Raw genomic sequence first — 13,490 nt, 5'->3', positions numbered from 1 at the left:
AATGTTCTCGAGAAATTTGATAGCGTGCAAAGCCAGAAGTCATTTCCTCTAGCGAGGAGTTTTAGTAAAGCAATTAGAATGCATTCATAGCTGGGGAGAAATTTCATCTTGTCTTGCCTAGGACTAGTGAAAGAAAAATCCGACCATGAGTTTGCACCCAGCATTGCAAGGCTGAGCTCAAGACGTGGAGTAAGCCGGACCTGCGGCGTGTCAGGGTGGGAGGGCTGTGCACACTCTGCCCCAGCCCCGCGCGCGTGATGCGGTGAAGGCTGGCCGTCTGCGGGTGAGCTCCGGGTGCCTGCCCCTTCGGGGTACGCAGAGCGCCGTCCCAAACCCAAGCTCCTTGCCGTCTCATACGGTATTTTTATTTGATCGGTTAATCCTTGCTGCTCTTAAGCTTTGGCACGCTGGAAGCGCACCCAGAGCCTTGTTGCACCGTGGGTAGAGATGATGGAATCCTACTGGTCGCTCTGGTATTTAATAGGTTTTTTAGTTTTAGCATTTTTCTTTGAAATGCCTGCAAACCCACACAAATTTGAGCACTAACCATACAATAAAATATCTTTGAATTTCCTCACCTACTTAAAAAAATAAGTAAATACATAATTTACTATCTGAAACTTTCTTTTGAATAGCAATATGCTAGGATTTGGGGGTTTTAAGGCTTGTAAAATCATTTTACAGTTACTTTTGCCTATTATTTAACAATGTAATTATTTCAAAGTGAAGAATCAAAACATTTCAACCCCACGTAGTTGTGCAGTCAGGAACTTTGCAACCTGTGGTGTCTTGCACAGAACATTCAGACTAGAAGCTCAGAAAGCGAATGACCCTGTTAAAGACAAAGACCTTGCCTTGCTTAGGAGTTGAAAGTTGGTGCATCTTAGAAAAGGTCAGTTGTCCTTTAGACTAAGTATTCCTTGTTGATGAACACGGCGTTTTTAAAAGCAAGACGAGCGTGTTATTTCTGGCACATCAAAACGCAGCCCAGAGAGCAGCTTCTTACACTCCTTGCCAGCTGTTGCCAGCTTTGCAGGCTACGGGCATAGCCTTGCTCTCACTGAATTCAGCAGCAAAATCCTGATGTATTTCTTTGCACAAATAGGTATTAATTGTGCACAACCTTTTCGTTTAGTGGTCCAAGGTACAGAGGTGATACCATTTTGTGCCATTTCTCAAAGCCCTTTTTTGGTTCCATTGCACCTTGACAGCCACTACGATGAAAGCGTCCGCAATGATGTCTTGGGGACGACGTGATCGTGGGATTCCTTCCCAGTAAGCTGTAGGCTGAGACTGTGCTGGGAGCACGTTTGATTCGCACTAAACGGCCGGCAGCGGCTCTTGCAGTCAGCTGGCTGCACAGGTCCCGTGGCTGCACCCTCCTCCGGATGTGTGTGTGTTAGGACTCACACACAGGGCGTTCAACACGAAGTGACAAAACAATATCCAGAAATTACAAGTGCTTGATATTTCTCCAGGTAGAGTAAAGATAATGAGAGAAAAGTAGCAAATAGAACTGTAATCACAGTTTTAGAAAAATGCAGAGATAATTTGGACTGTTTCTATTTCTATTCCAAATAGAAGCTTAGGTGACTAAGGGCTTTAAAGTGTAATTAACATTTTCTCCCGATAAGCTTCGTACTGTTTTTCCTCTCTTGTTTTCTTCTGCCTTTTATTTTCTCAGCTTGTTTTCCATCTACCATCCCAGCAGAGAAAATAACGAGTAGCTGCTAAATTAACACTCACAGATGGGCAATTTTTAATAGAACTTCATCCTCTCCTGGTCTAATTAATGCTCCCTAAACTTCCACTGGTCCCTCCAGTGATCCTTTGACAAAGAGCGTCTTTAAAACCTCTGGAAGTTTTATCTTTACAAGGGGAGGGTGAAGCAAAGTGAAAGTGGAACTATTTAGGGTGGGATTAAGGAGGATTAATAACAAATGTGCTTTGGAGTGCCTTTTTGATACGAGAGTCAATCCTGCCCTAGCTTCACTGGAAAGTTTTCTTGACTGGACTGAGTCAGATCTCACTGGGGTTAATCAGAGTATTTCTTTTGATTTCAGTGGCCTTTGGGTCTGGTTCAGGGACTAAGATCTGCCGTGAAACTGCTTGCAATGGAAGGAACCGTGGCCCTTCAACATCGCTGTTAGCCACAAAGAGCTGGTGAACGTCCAGATCAGAAGCTGTCACCCTCAGGACCACATATCTGCATTATAAAAGGGAACAAAAGGTCAGTCTGGCCGATGAGTCTGTAAAGAAAGAGCATAATAAATTGCAGTATCTGTAAACAGGGATGTGAACCAAATAGGCATGGAAAGCTAACATGGATTCTTGGCTTTGTATGCAGCCCATACTTTGTATTGCTCTGTGCTTCCCTTTGCCAAGTTCTCCCCTCCTGATGGGTCAGCTGTGCAAACCTCAACCATACAGGCTGATTTGATTTATTTTATTTTATTTTATTTTATTTTATTTTATTTTATTTTATTTTATTTTAAATTTAGTCATTGCTGTTAAGACACAAGAATGGAACTGGAGAGAGAAATGTATTATTTGGCATTCTTGAAAATTTGTGTTGACATATCTTCGAGCTGTCTGGCTGCCTCACTCCCTGGGACGTGGGCTTGAATGGCCGAAGGGCTACGAGGGATGTTCCCTTTGCCGAGTGTCTGACTGCGCTCAGTCGTAAGCCTTTGGTAAAATGATGCTTGTACAGTCTTGGTACAGAGTGAGTGCTTAGCTGCTAAATTTCCCAAAGAGGATCCGTATGTGGAGCTGCTCCTCTCCTCCAGAGCCAGCGTTGCTCAGACTGTCTGGGCAGGCAGGGACAGGGTCCTCACCCACAAGGATGCCGTCCCACGGTACCCCAGCAGGACGAGCAGAGCAGGTCTGCTGATGGCAGCCAGGCTCTGTCACAGCCCAGAGGTGATGAGGCAGGACCAAGGTCAAGCCAGGACGTTCAGTCAGCAAGCCAGGGCTCAGACTGGGAAGGTACGTGGCTTAACTGCGGCTGCCGAGCAAAGCCAGGGAGACCTCTGACATGAAAGCGTCTCGCAGCTTTCCTGCCCAGCCCTAACCCAAGGTCATACAGCTGCACCACATCTAAGCTGGCTTGGAGCACAAGCAGCCAAATGCCAGGGAAGGGGGAGAGGTTGGAGAGCCCCTGCGGCTCGCCCAGGGCCCTGACAGTCTGCTCCAGCCCTTCACGGCTCTTACGGGGTGGCAGAGTAACGATGCACCGTCCCTGCGAATTACTGCTCGGGGCTGTGGACCCCAAGTCTCTTCCCTGTCACAGCTTTTCTGAGGTGCTCTAGGCTGACCCATGGATGGACAATCCATCGGACAAGAGCCTGGCTCTCTTCTGCTCTTGGTGATTCATTTTCTGGTGCTGGCTCAAAATCAGATTAGACAACGCCACATCAGAAGAGCTGAACAGACTGGGAAGAAGAGGCTGGGAACTGGGAATGATCGTTAGAGGTAAATGTTATCTTGCTTAGCAGGGCAAGAGCTCCTGGATCCGCTGATGGAACGGCAGGAAATAGCTTGACAGAGAGATGGGAGGAGGGGCCGGAGAAAACGGTTGGTTGAGAAAGGAGACTAGAAAAGGGGAGTGAATGGGACAAAGAAAGCAAACTAATCTGAGGGGGGACGTATTGGAGCAGAGATGAAGCATCTTGCATGCTTCTCTCTTGACTTTCCATCCTGACAAGCAGTTTGTGTAATTATAAAGAGGACTGTTCAAAAGCACAAATGGTACTTAGATGCACGACTCCCACTCATTTTCATTTTCTGAAAGTTTTGAAGCTGCTGTGGTTTTAAGAGGGTCTCCCACCATCTTATCAGAAATAAAACCTATTAGTTTATCCAAAGCCTGCTGAAAGCACGAGAGTCTCCGCCATTAATTTCAATGTGTCTTCTACTGAGCTCTAATAAAATGCCAGTCTGCCGTGGCAAATTTACTGGAATGAAGCTGTCAGTCAGTATTCATAGCATCAGACTGTATTTCATGAGCTGGGAGATACATCACCCCGAAAGTCTGAAAGCACAGTCGGCTGAATCAGCTTCCACTACATAATTATGGTAAACCTGCCAATCAATATTGTGTGCATTTTTAATACCTTCATATTGAGGCTTCTGATCTCTCCGTATTAATGCTGATAATAGTTTTGCTTCTCTCTGCAATCAAATAGCTTAAGCCTGAGATCTCTTCCTTCTTGCCTCTCGCTCCCACAGTTAATTACTCCTTCAGCTCTGGAAAGCAAATAGGGAGTTCTATAACTTTATTTTTTTACTTATTGTGAAAGAAAAGAAGGAAAACGTCAACACCGGGAGGTGGGCTGATGGAGTGCAGACCCGTGTAGACTCTATTAATGCAGCCCTTAGTAATAAGCCTTCATAAATCCTTTTAAATATTGGCAAGGTGCTGCTCGTTAGACTTCAATAAGAGCTCATTATTCACCTGTCAGGAAAATGCATTTACCAGTCTAATCCTTTGTGTTCAGCCTTCCCCAGAACTTGCCTTCAGCTCGGACGTGTCAGGGGTTTCGGCAGCCGCAGCTGGGCCAGCGCCAGCGTTGCGGCAGGTTGCACGGCAGAGCTATTCCTGCGGCAGCGGTTCACGTTCCTTTGAGGAGCCCGAAGTCTACCTGCCCACCGTGCAACTCACGGCGGGGCCGAGAGGATTTTCAAGGCTATAAATCATCATCATCAGAGCCTAATTTGAGGACTAATGTATTTGAGTTCCTAAGACAATGTTGAATCCTGTTAAGTGGTGTGCAAGCTGAGCGTAAAGATGCCTATAGCTGAGGACTTCAGGGGCCATTTGAGTAGCTACCATGGTCTATGCAAATATGTAGGAAACAAATTAATTGATAAAGAGTAGGATGCTTCTTTTCTCTCATAGATTCTGCTTTATTGAGTCACAAACTTAACTAATTGTGACAGACTGCAGATCACATTTCCAGCTTACAACCTTGCCTGTCATTACTGCAGGGCAATCTATACACCGCAATATAAATTGCACTTTGCACTGGATTTTAGCTGAAACTCAGAGAGAGAGAGAGAGAGATATTTTATGAAAACTTTTAGTGACCACAGGGGCTAGTTTCTATCCAGTGCAGTGCAGGCAGCCTCCTCCATCGGGTAAAACCCACCGGTGTCGTATGGGCACAGGGGCTCTGCGGAGGATCGGAGCCGTGCTTGGCATAACAAGCTACCGGCAATGTCAAAGCATGCAAAACCTGCAGCTGGTCATCAGAACAAGGCAGCTTATAATTACCCGCCTCGTATTATCTATAGGACATTCATGATCTGCACAACACATCACACTCACGCAAATGCCCGTCTAACTTTCCTAATGAATGCAAATCCCAGTAATCCAATATATGTCAGAATATAGCCACAGACTCATCATCCTCTCTTTGCCATTTGATTCCTTCAGATCCTAATTTATAGTAAATCTTTATTCGGAACCTGCTGTGGCTCATGCCATTTGTATCAAGGGCAAACTGGTAACAGGACTACTACCTTCTAAGGAATTGGTGTAATCAAAACCAACTATTATACTGGTTTTGAAATGGAAAATTAATATATATTCACTTTCCCTGTTGTCAAACTATGTGTAACAGCTTCTTGCAGTAAAAAGAATGACTGGAATAATGACCAGCAGCTCAGCTGCATGCAGTCCTAAAGAGAGGATGGTCCTGAGCAGAGAGGTACGCGCAGCGGTTTCAGAACAGACGTATGACGAGAAACCTGGTTTATTGGTTGGCTTTGCCCTGGGGTCAATGTGTAACATGCTGGGCACGATACCAGCAGGCGTTCAGAAAACGTCTAGGTTGGATAGGAGTTTTTCCCCATTTTCAAGTGACACAGGCCTCCAGGAGGTTCTCTCAGCTACTTGCAGGAGGACTGGACTCCTGAGTTCCTTTTCCAAAAGACACTGGTCTAAATCTGCCATAGTTTACCAGAATTTACAGTTTCTGTTCTGGGAGAAATGTCAACATTTCATGTTTATTTTCAGCCCACATTGTTTGAAAAGATTGAAAATTAGTGATTTTTTTTTTTCTTAATAGAACACAAACTTTAAAAAATAGATTTGGGAATGGCACTATTAACCATTCAAGCAAAACTTTCCTTGTAAAAATGAGATTATGGCTAGTCTTTTAAGTTAGTTTAGTACCCAAATTCAGTTGTCCAAAGCGGTACGTTGCACGTTGTTCATGTAGGTTTGTGTTCGTTGTGCTTGCTGACCTCGAATTAAGCGTACCGGTTCCGTTCAGCAGCAGGTCACTACCAGACAGCTTCAGGTGAAGGAATCTAACTGGGTTTTCCAAAAGAAAATTTTCTTTATGTTGAAACTGATTTATTTTCTGAAAAACTTGATTCAGTGGAAATGAAGCTTTTAGTCAAAAATCATTCGCTTGGCAAATGCTCGTTCAGTGCTAACGCAGAACTGGACCAGTTTTACTGCTCAGCTACGCCTGCACCAGAGTCAGAGCAGGGCTTTGAGTACAGCGTGAGTATTGCCAAGCTGGCTTCCAGCAAAGCTCTTTGGATGCTGGGCACAGTAAAACTGGAGCAGCGCAGCACCGGAGTCTCCTCCTGGTGAGATACATGCTTCTCTCCAAAATACCTCCTGGAGTGAGACCTCTCTGCCACAGCTCCATCAGTAACATGGGAACCGTTAATATTCTCTTACTTCATGGAGGGTTGGAATCACTTTGAAGTTAAGTGACAAAGTGATGCTGTGTTAGTGAAGCGACTAGCCTAAGCACCTACTGCAGAAAACAGCAACTTGCTAAAATCTGATAAATTACCGGGTGAATCGTGACTGATGTGGAATGCAACTGCATTTGCATTTCAGGTGGTGACTCAACCTCTGCTCAAACAGCTGGCAGTAACTGAGACAAACCAGTAAGGGTCGTGTTAAGGCACACAACGCTGGCTCGTTTGAACGAGTACTTACAATATGTTTGTGCTTTTAACATCAGGAATGTCAAAGCTTATTTTTGGAAATGATTCTCTGAAGGTGACTGAGAAGCAAAATATGGTTTTAGAGAAGTGCAGAAAAGGAAATCGTTTCCAAGCTGAAAATGAAATTTATTTTCTTGCACACTGGTTATTGATTTTCTTTTTTTAAACAAAAATCTCCTGTGGGATGAAAAAAGCATTGCTGGTAACACACTTCTGGCATAAAAATACTTTAGTTAAAACGTATTGGCATAAAAATTTCATTAAATTTTTTCAACATTTCAGGACTTCCCATTTCCTGAACCTGCTGTCGTGTTCGTGGAGTTCAGATATTCTCCACATCGCGATTCTATGGAGAAATTTGTTTTTCTAATCCTTATATTAGCAATGAAAAGACAACTGACATCCCCGGCATTTTGGATGAGAGCTTCTGTCAGCACATTCTTCTCTTCTTTCAGGTGTAAGTACTCCACAGCACACGTTTAAGCAATCCAGAAAAAGTAATTTGGGAATTAGCTGGAACTTTACTGAGCAGATTATAATGGGATGTTACATGTAAAACATTTTTTTAAATGCACAGAGTTTGAGGGGTTTGGAAATAACTAATAGGGATGCATCAGTGGATGCTGGAGGTGTGCAGTCACAAATCAAAATTAGAAGATGCAAACCCGCGGCAAGGCGAGAGGAACAAGAGTCTCAGAACACTCAGGACTGTAAGGGGGCTGGTGCCTTGGGAGCGTGATATTTTGAAAGCTCGGACACAACTAGGAATACTAGTTATGATGGTCATAGTTTTGCATGTTAACCATTTCACTGATGTTGATGACCAAAATACAATTCAAATTGGCCCTATAAGAACTTCACTTTAAATGTAGCGTGAGGATTTATTGTCTATTTATTGTCTATTTTCATGTTGAACAATCCCAGGTATATGTGTAATCTGATGAGTAAGTTCATACTCGCTGTGGTGTAAGTCCAGCGGGACCTGCTGATGTGTGCCATAAATTCTAGCTGCTATATAAAGACGGATGCATGTATTGAGCCATGTGTTTGTGAAGTGCTCAAGGCAGGCAAGAGGAATCTCTGAGGAGGGGGAAAAACCCCGTGAGAAGTTAGGATGTCACGTGGGCAGCACATTCGCCTTGCTGTGTCTATGAGTGTGATTCGTAAGCACGGGACAAGATTAAATACCTGGGGCAGAACCACGTCCATTTGATGAGAAATGGATGGCGGAGAAGGTCCATGGGAACTTGAACCACCACAAGCAGCAAGGTCGGCAGAGTTTCCCCAGCCACAGCACTAGGAAGGCTTCTTTGCTCTTCCAAAGCAACAGCCAAGCCCACAGTGTGCGTGGTTATTTCCACCTGACGTTTCTATGCACGCCTCGGTTTGCAAAAGCCCCGCGTGGTGCTGGATCGCCCGCCCGAGGTGTCATTTGGGGCTGGATTCAGCAGGGTGGGAGTTTGGTGCCCGATGAAAAAGCAAGCCCCTTAGGGGCTTCTCAGATCACTCACCCTGGAATCTACATGGCCAAATACATTTTCTTTTAGTTGTGTTTAGATGTGTCCCCTCATAGGGGAATGATCGGGCAGCTGAGAACTCCCAGCACGCTGTGGCACGGCGGGGTTATTGGAAAGTGCATCAAATCGCGCACAACCCGAAAGCACAAAGGTCCTAAAAAGACCCCTTTGAAAAATAACACCTACTCAGAAGATGGTTTTAACACCAAAAGTTGACAGGAAATATCATTCTGGCATTTTATTAAACCATTTTTTCTGCCTTGTGGACTGTGCAGGAGCAGTACGCAAGTCTATGAAAAAGTTCATAGCTAGCCTTTATCTAGAAATGGTTTTTTCCCCACTTTCTCTTTGAAAAATATACTTTTAAATGAACAGCACTGATAGTACTGCAAACATCAGTATATGTATTTCAGCCCTGGCATAAAAGATGTCTTGTCTTTTGGCTTGGTTTTAGTGCACCCTGCAGCCATTACGCCATAGTTTTATCAAGACATAAAATCGTTCCTAGCGTTCTCTGTCATCATATGCAGTGTTGATTATTAATTTGCACCTAGAAGTGGCCCCAGATAAAAAGCAAGCATGATCGTCTCAGATGACTGGCACTGTGCAATATTTTCATTGCAGCAATAGGTTCCGTTGGATTTTTGCTGGTAGGTGGGTATGTGGAGAGATTATGGGACGGGCTGCACATAACTTTCCCTTTTGAAAGAAGACTGCTGAGAAAGCATTTACGACCACTTGGGTCTCTTGAGAACTTCTGTTTTCCTTAATTTCAGATCGAATTTTGCATCTTCACTGATCTTTTTTTAGGGTTTTGTGTGTTTGAATCATTCTCATGAATGCTTTGTTTCTGCACAGTGTGACATAGCCTCAAATACAAACCCGCCAAATTTCACCAGCATAAACCAGACACCAGATATTCACTGTGCTGATACTCCTCTTGCGTGACAGATTTTACTATTTTCCAAGCTAGTGTGTGTTACAAAGTGCTGAAACGGGAGTCCGGGACGTGCGTGAGAGCAGACGGGAACTCTGCGTATCCAGAATTTCTAGGAATCCAGGAGCAATTAAAACAATCCATGGAAATCTGTTCTGCGGCTGTCTCTGCCCCACATCCCTGCTCCTGTTCTGCTGGAGCCGGCGTGGTGGGGGCACGGGGCAGCCCCCGTCCTTCCCTGCGGCCCCCCGAGCTGCGCCCCCAGTCCCGGTGCGGAGGGGAGGGCACACGGGGTTCCTGAGGCCAGCGCTGCTCGCCTTCCCCTCAGGGTTCTCTTCCCTCACGGCTTTTCCCAAACCGTCCCTCTTTCAGCCTGCAAAACCCTGCACGCAGTTGTTTTTAAAAGATTAGCGCTCCCAGCAAACTCCAGCAGTGTCGGTTCCTATTATCGCGCTCCTGATCCTCACTATCGCGACAGCGGTGTCAGCAGTGAGTCGCCCCGCGTGCGCCCAGCCGGGTGTGTGAAGTGAAAGCCAGGAGACGGCTGTAGGTGCCGCAGGAGGAAAGCCGTGCCGCTGGGCTTCGTACCCCCTCACCGCACCCCAGGGGCCGAAATGGGGCGCTTCAGAGGCGTTATCGCACACACGTGGTGGGGGAGCGATGGACGATCTCACTCGAATGCTCAGCCAGTAGCGGTCAATAACTGCCACCTTATTTAGCCGTTGTTGGTTGCACATCTCTGGCTTATTCTTAGGAATTCTGATAGATTTTTTTTTTTTAATGCTAAAGAGGTTAATCCCTCTTCCCAGCTGAAAAAACATGAAGTTAGGTGCAAAAGTCCCCAAAGCAAGAAGAATTACTGGGAAAAAATTGCAGAAGTGTAAATCAAGAAAGTAATATTGAACTTCAGAAGACAGCATACAATAATGTGACACTATCCCACTGCTGCCTGGGGTTTATATATACTACTGTCACTTCCTTACTGTTCTCCACCACTAGTAATTTTCTTTCAATCTAATTTTTATTTCCCAAGGGGTTGCCAAGGTTAAAAGTGCTAGAAAACCAATGACTATTCACTTGCCAAAGGACAATAAATTAAATTAACCGTTGTTGGTAGCCAAGTCAGGTCAGAACTATTTATATGTAAATAGGTGCAAAACCCTGATGGCATACTGTATGATTATTAGCAGCTCATTGCAGACTCTGTATTGAAAATTAAAGACACTGGAAAAGCAATGTATTTCCTTTCAGTTCTGCCTGCAAGAAAAACACCTAAATTTCTGCTTTCACAGTAGCTTATTAGTGGCCATCCTATGCATTAAAAACCTAATTATTCAAGGTCAAACTTGATGGGATCTTTCAGTAACTTGTTCTAGTTTCATTATCTTCTCCGACCGCCCCCAGCAGTGATTTCCCAGCGAGGGTGCTAATGCGGGTAGGTTTACCACGGGCCACGCCGTTCCGCCGTGCCGGAAACGAGTGCTACTGCCCGTGGCCTCTAGCAGCCACGGCCGCGTGCCGAGCTCAGCCCGCGGAGAGACCCTTCCCACATCCCGTTCTGCGGAACCCCGGCGCGCCTCTGAGCGTCACGTTGGGCGGCCACATCCTCTGCTCACACCGTCCTTTGGGCTACACGTGTAGCTCACGCTGTTCCTTCCCTCTGGGATCTCGAAGACAGCAGCTGGAATCGTATCACGGCAAACCTGAGAGCGTCAGCGTCCTGGGCGTTCCTGACGCCTCCCGAGCGCCCGTAGCACGGTCCCAAAGCGTCAGTCCCCTCGGCATGGCCTGCTCAGGGCAGTCCGAGAGCTTTGCGTCAGTGTCAAAGGCAGCAGCAGCTTCTGGGGAAGGGGAACGAGCCAGGGCAGGGGCTCCCATTGCCCTGAGCGAGGAGGGTGCCGTGCTGCTGCTCCAGCCCCACGTTAGCTGTGTTTGTCCATCGTAACCCTTGATCTCAACCTCTTCCTAAAGCTCAGGGCGGGACCTGGCCACTGGCTCCCGTGCTGGCAGCGAAACGCTCCCTCAGGAGCACGGCGGCGATTCACAGCGGTGGGTCCGTGCTTGGTAGGCAGCAGAGGAACGTGGTGCTGGAGAAAACCAGCTGGAATCAGATTGGTGTTGGGGTTCTTTCCTGAAGTGTCTGTGCACGCTGTGTTTGCACTGAGCCTCACCCTGCCTTCGTCCTGTTCCCTGCCGGTGCTGCGCGTGTGGTCTGCGCTGGGGACTGCTCTTCACCGGGAGGAGGGAGCTGCTTTTTGTGAAGTGTGTTGTGCACTCCCATTCCAATTAAAAATTATTTTTATTGTTTTAACTTAGGGATGCAAAGTGCGGCACGGGAGAGGATCAGCAGTGATTCTCTTGTGAGCAGCAGCGACATACACGCTGTTGTAGTGCCGTAGGAGAGACTGGTGCCTCCGTTCAGTGCTCTGCAGGCTCTATGTTCAAGCAGTTACTGAAGAAGGATTATTATTATGTTGAATTCTGCAATTACTGTCCTGGATAGACACAGATTAAATAACAAAGAGCTATTTTTAAATTACAACCTTAGGCCACAGGCCTTTTTTTTTTTTTCCCCAAGTGGTATTAAACTAGCAGGTAATTTAGGTGCTGGGTGTCGGGTGTTTGCAGTGTGGGCCACTTAATCAGTTTAAGCTGCTGGTGTAAAGAGCGTGTAAGATGAACATTTAACCACTCCAATTCCCCAGTCACTACTGGCACGTACAGAGCCGTTGTGCAGCGCCCGGGAGGTACGCGGCCGGGCGGCCTGAGAGTCTCCCTGGTGGCCTGTGTTATCTGTTGCCCAAAGAAGATGAAAAGCAAGGCCCCGAGATATTCCTGGGATGACGGTGCCCAGACTAACGAACCTGGACATGCCAGATATTAGGACCACGACGTAGCTTGCTGTCTGAGGATTTGTGTGCTACGCGGGTGTTCTGCTGGCTTGCACTGTAACAACCCCCCGTTCGGGAAACTCTATTGCCTTTTTTATGCCTCCAAAGAATTCTGGGATTTGTTCATTCCAGCAGAGTCCGGGTATGTGCCTTGGTGGGAAGCAGGGTGCAGTGAGATGGCCCACAGGGAGCGGGACGTCAGGGAAGTGGGAAGGGAGCGCGAGCCCCGGCTGCTTTCCCACGTTGCCGTTACGGCAAGGGAACCCCCGAGGAAACGTCCCATGGCTCAGAAACCCCCGGACTATCCACATCCACGTTACCTTCCTGAACAAATAATGCTTTCATAAAACCTTAGGACTACAGGTAGGAATTCTGTTCGATGCCATGTGGTACGTACGGATTTGCAGTAGAACCGGGGGGCTGGCCGGTGGTGTCAGTGCAGTGTTCAGCAATCCGCTGGTTAATTCCTGACCACCACACAGCTCCGTGTTTAGAACGTGATATTCTTAAGAGAAAAAAATCCATGTCTAGACCTCCTCCATTTCCCAAATTAAATAGATTTATAGAGAACGTATGTTTCTTTCCAGATGGTTAGCTCTGCTGTTGTTTAATACAAAATCTTTTCTGTACATTAACATGATAAAATCCTCGTATTTTTCTTTGTGGCATAAAACTAAATTTTCATGCATATAACTGACAAAAACTGAACTTGTTATGCAAAGGGTAAGTTTGCCAATTCTATTGTAACGTGTATTTTTAAAGTATGCTCACAGATGCAAATACACATTTGATAAGCAATTTCTAAAAGACTCACAAATTGTTGCACTGTATTTTTGATCAGACAGATGTATTTTCTTTACCACTGAGTCATTTTAATGATTGGCATATTCAGCTGCAAGGATATTAAACTATGAGAAAATTGTACCTATCAGAACATTCAGAAAAACTACCAAATATTTAGAAAAATACCTAATTACAATCCTACCAGCTTTGAATTGAGACCATTACAGGACAATCCCAACATCAATAAAAATATCGCATTTAAAACAGAAACTGCAACTATAAAATATTCATTATTCTGTCATTAAAAGAGAGTTAAAATGTGTCTCTGATGAAAATTCTTGAATTGTTTTGTCTTTGAATAGGAAGAGATAGTTTGCTGGCAGCCCTATG

At 45.7% G+C, this 13,490-nt stretch overlaps 1 long non-coding RNA gene across 1 annotated transcript in view; it reads left to right on the top strand.

Annotated features, from left to right (window-relative positions):
• Positions 1-2,098: 2,098 nt before the first annotated feature.
• Positions 2,099-13,490, top strand: part of LOC142604007 (uncharacterized) — a 93,970-nt gene continuing 82,578 nt past the window's right edge. Inside the window, exons 1-2 of the long non-coding RNA XR_012837899.1 lie at positions 2,099-2,230; positions 7,255-7,429. This is a non-coding gene — a long non-coding RNA (uncharacterized LOC142604007). The remainder of the gene's footprint in view (positions 2,231-7,254; positions 7,430-13,490) is intronic.

The sequence above is a fragment of the Balearica regulorum genome, chromosome 15 (genome assembly GCF_011004875.1).
Source record: "Balearica regulorum gibbericeps isolate bBalReg1 chromosome 15, bBalReg1.pri, whole genome shotgun sequence".
In the NCBI taxonomy this organism is placed as follows: domain Eukaryota; kingdom Metazoa; phylum Chordata; class Aves; order Gruiformes; family Gruidae; genus Balearica; species Balearica regulorum.
This window is presented reverse-complemented; position numbering and strand designations above follow the sequence as displayed.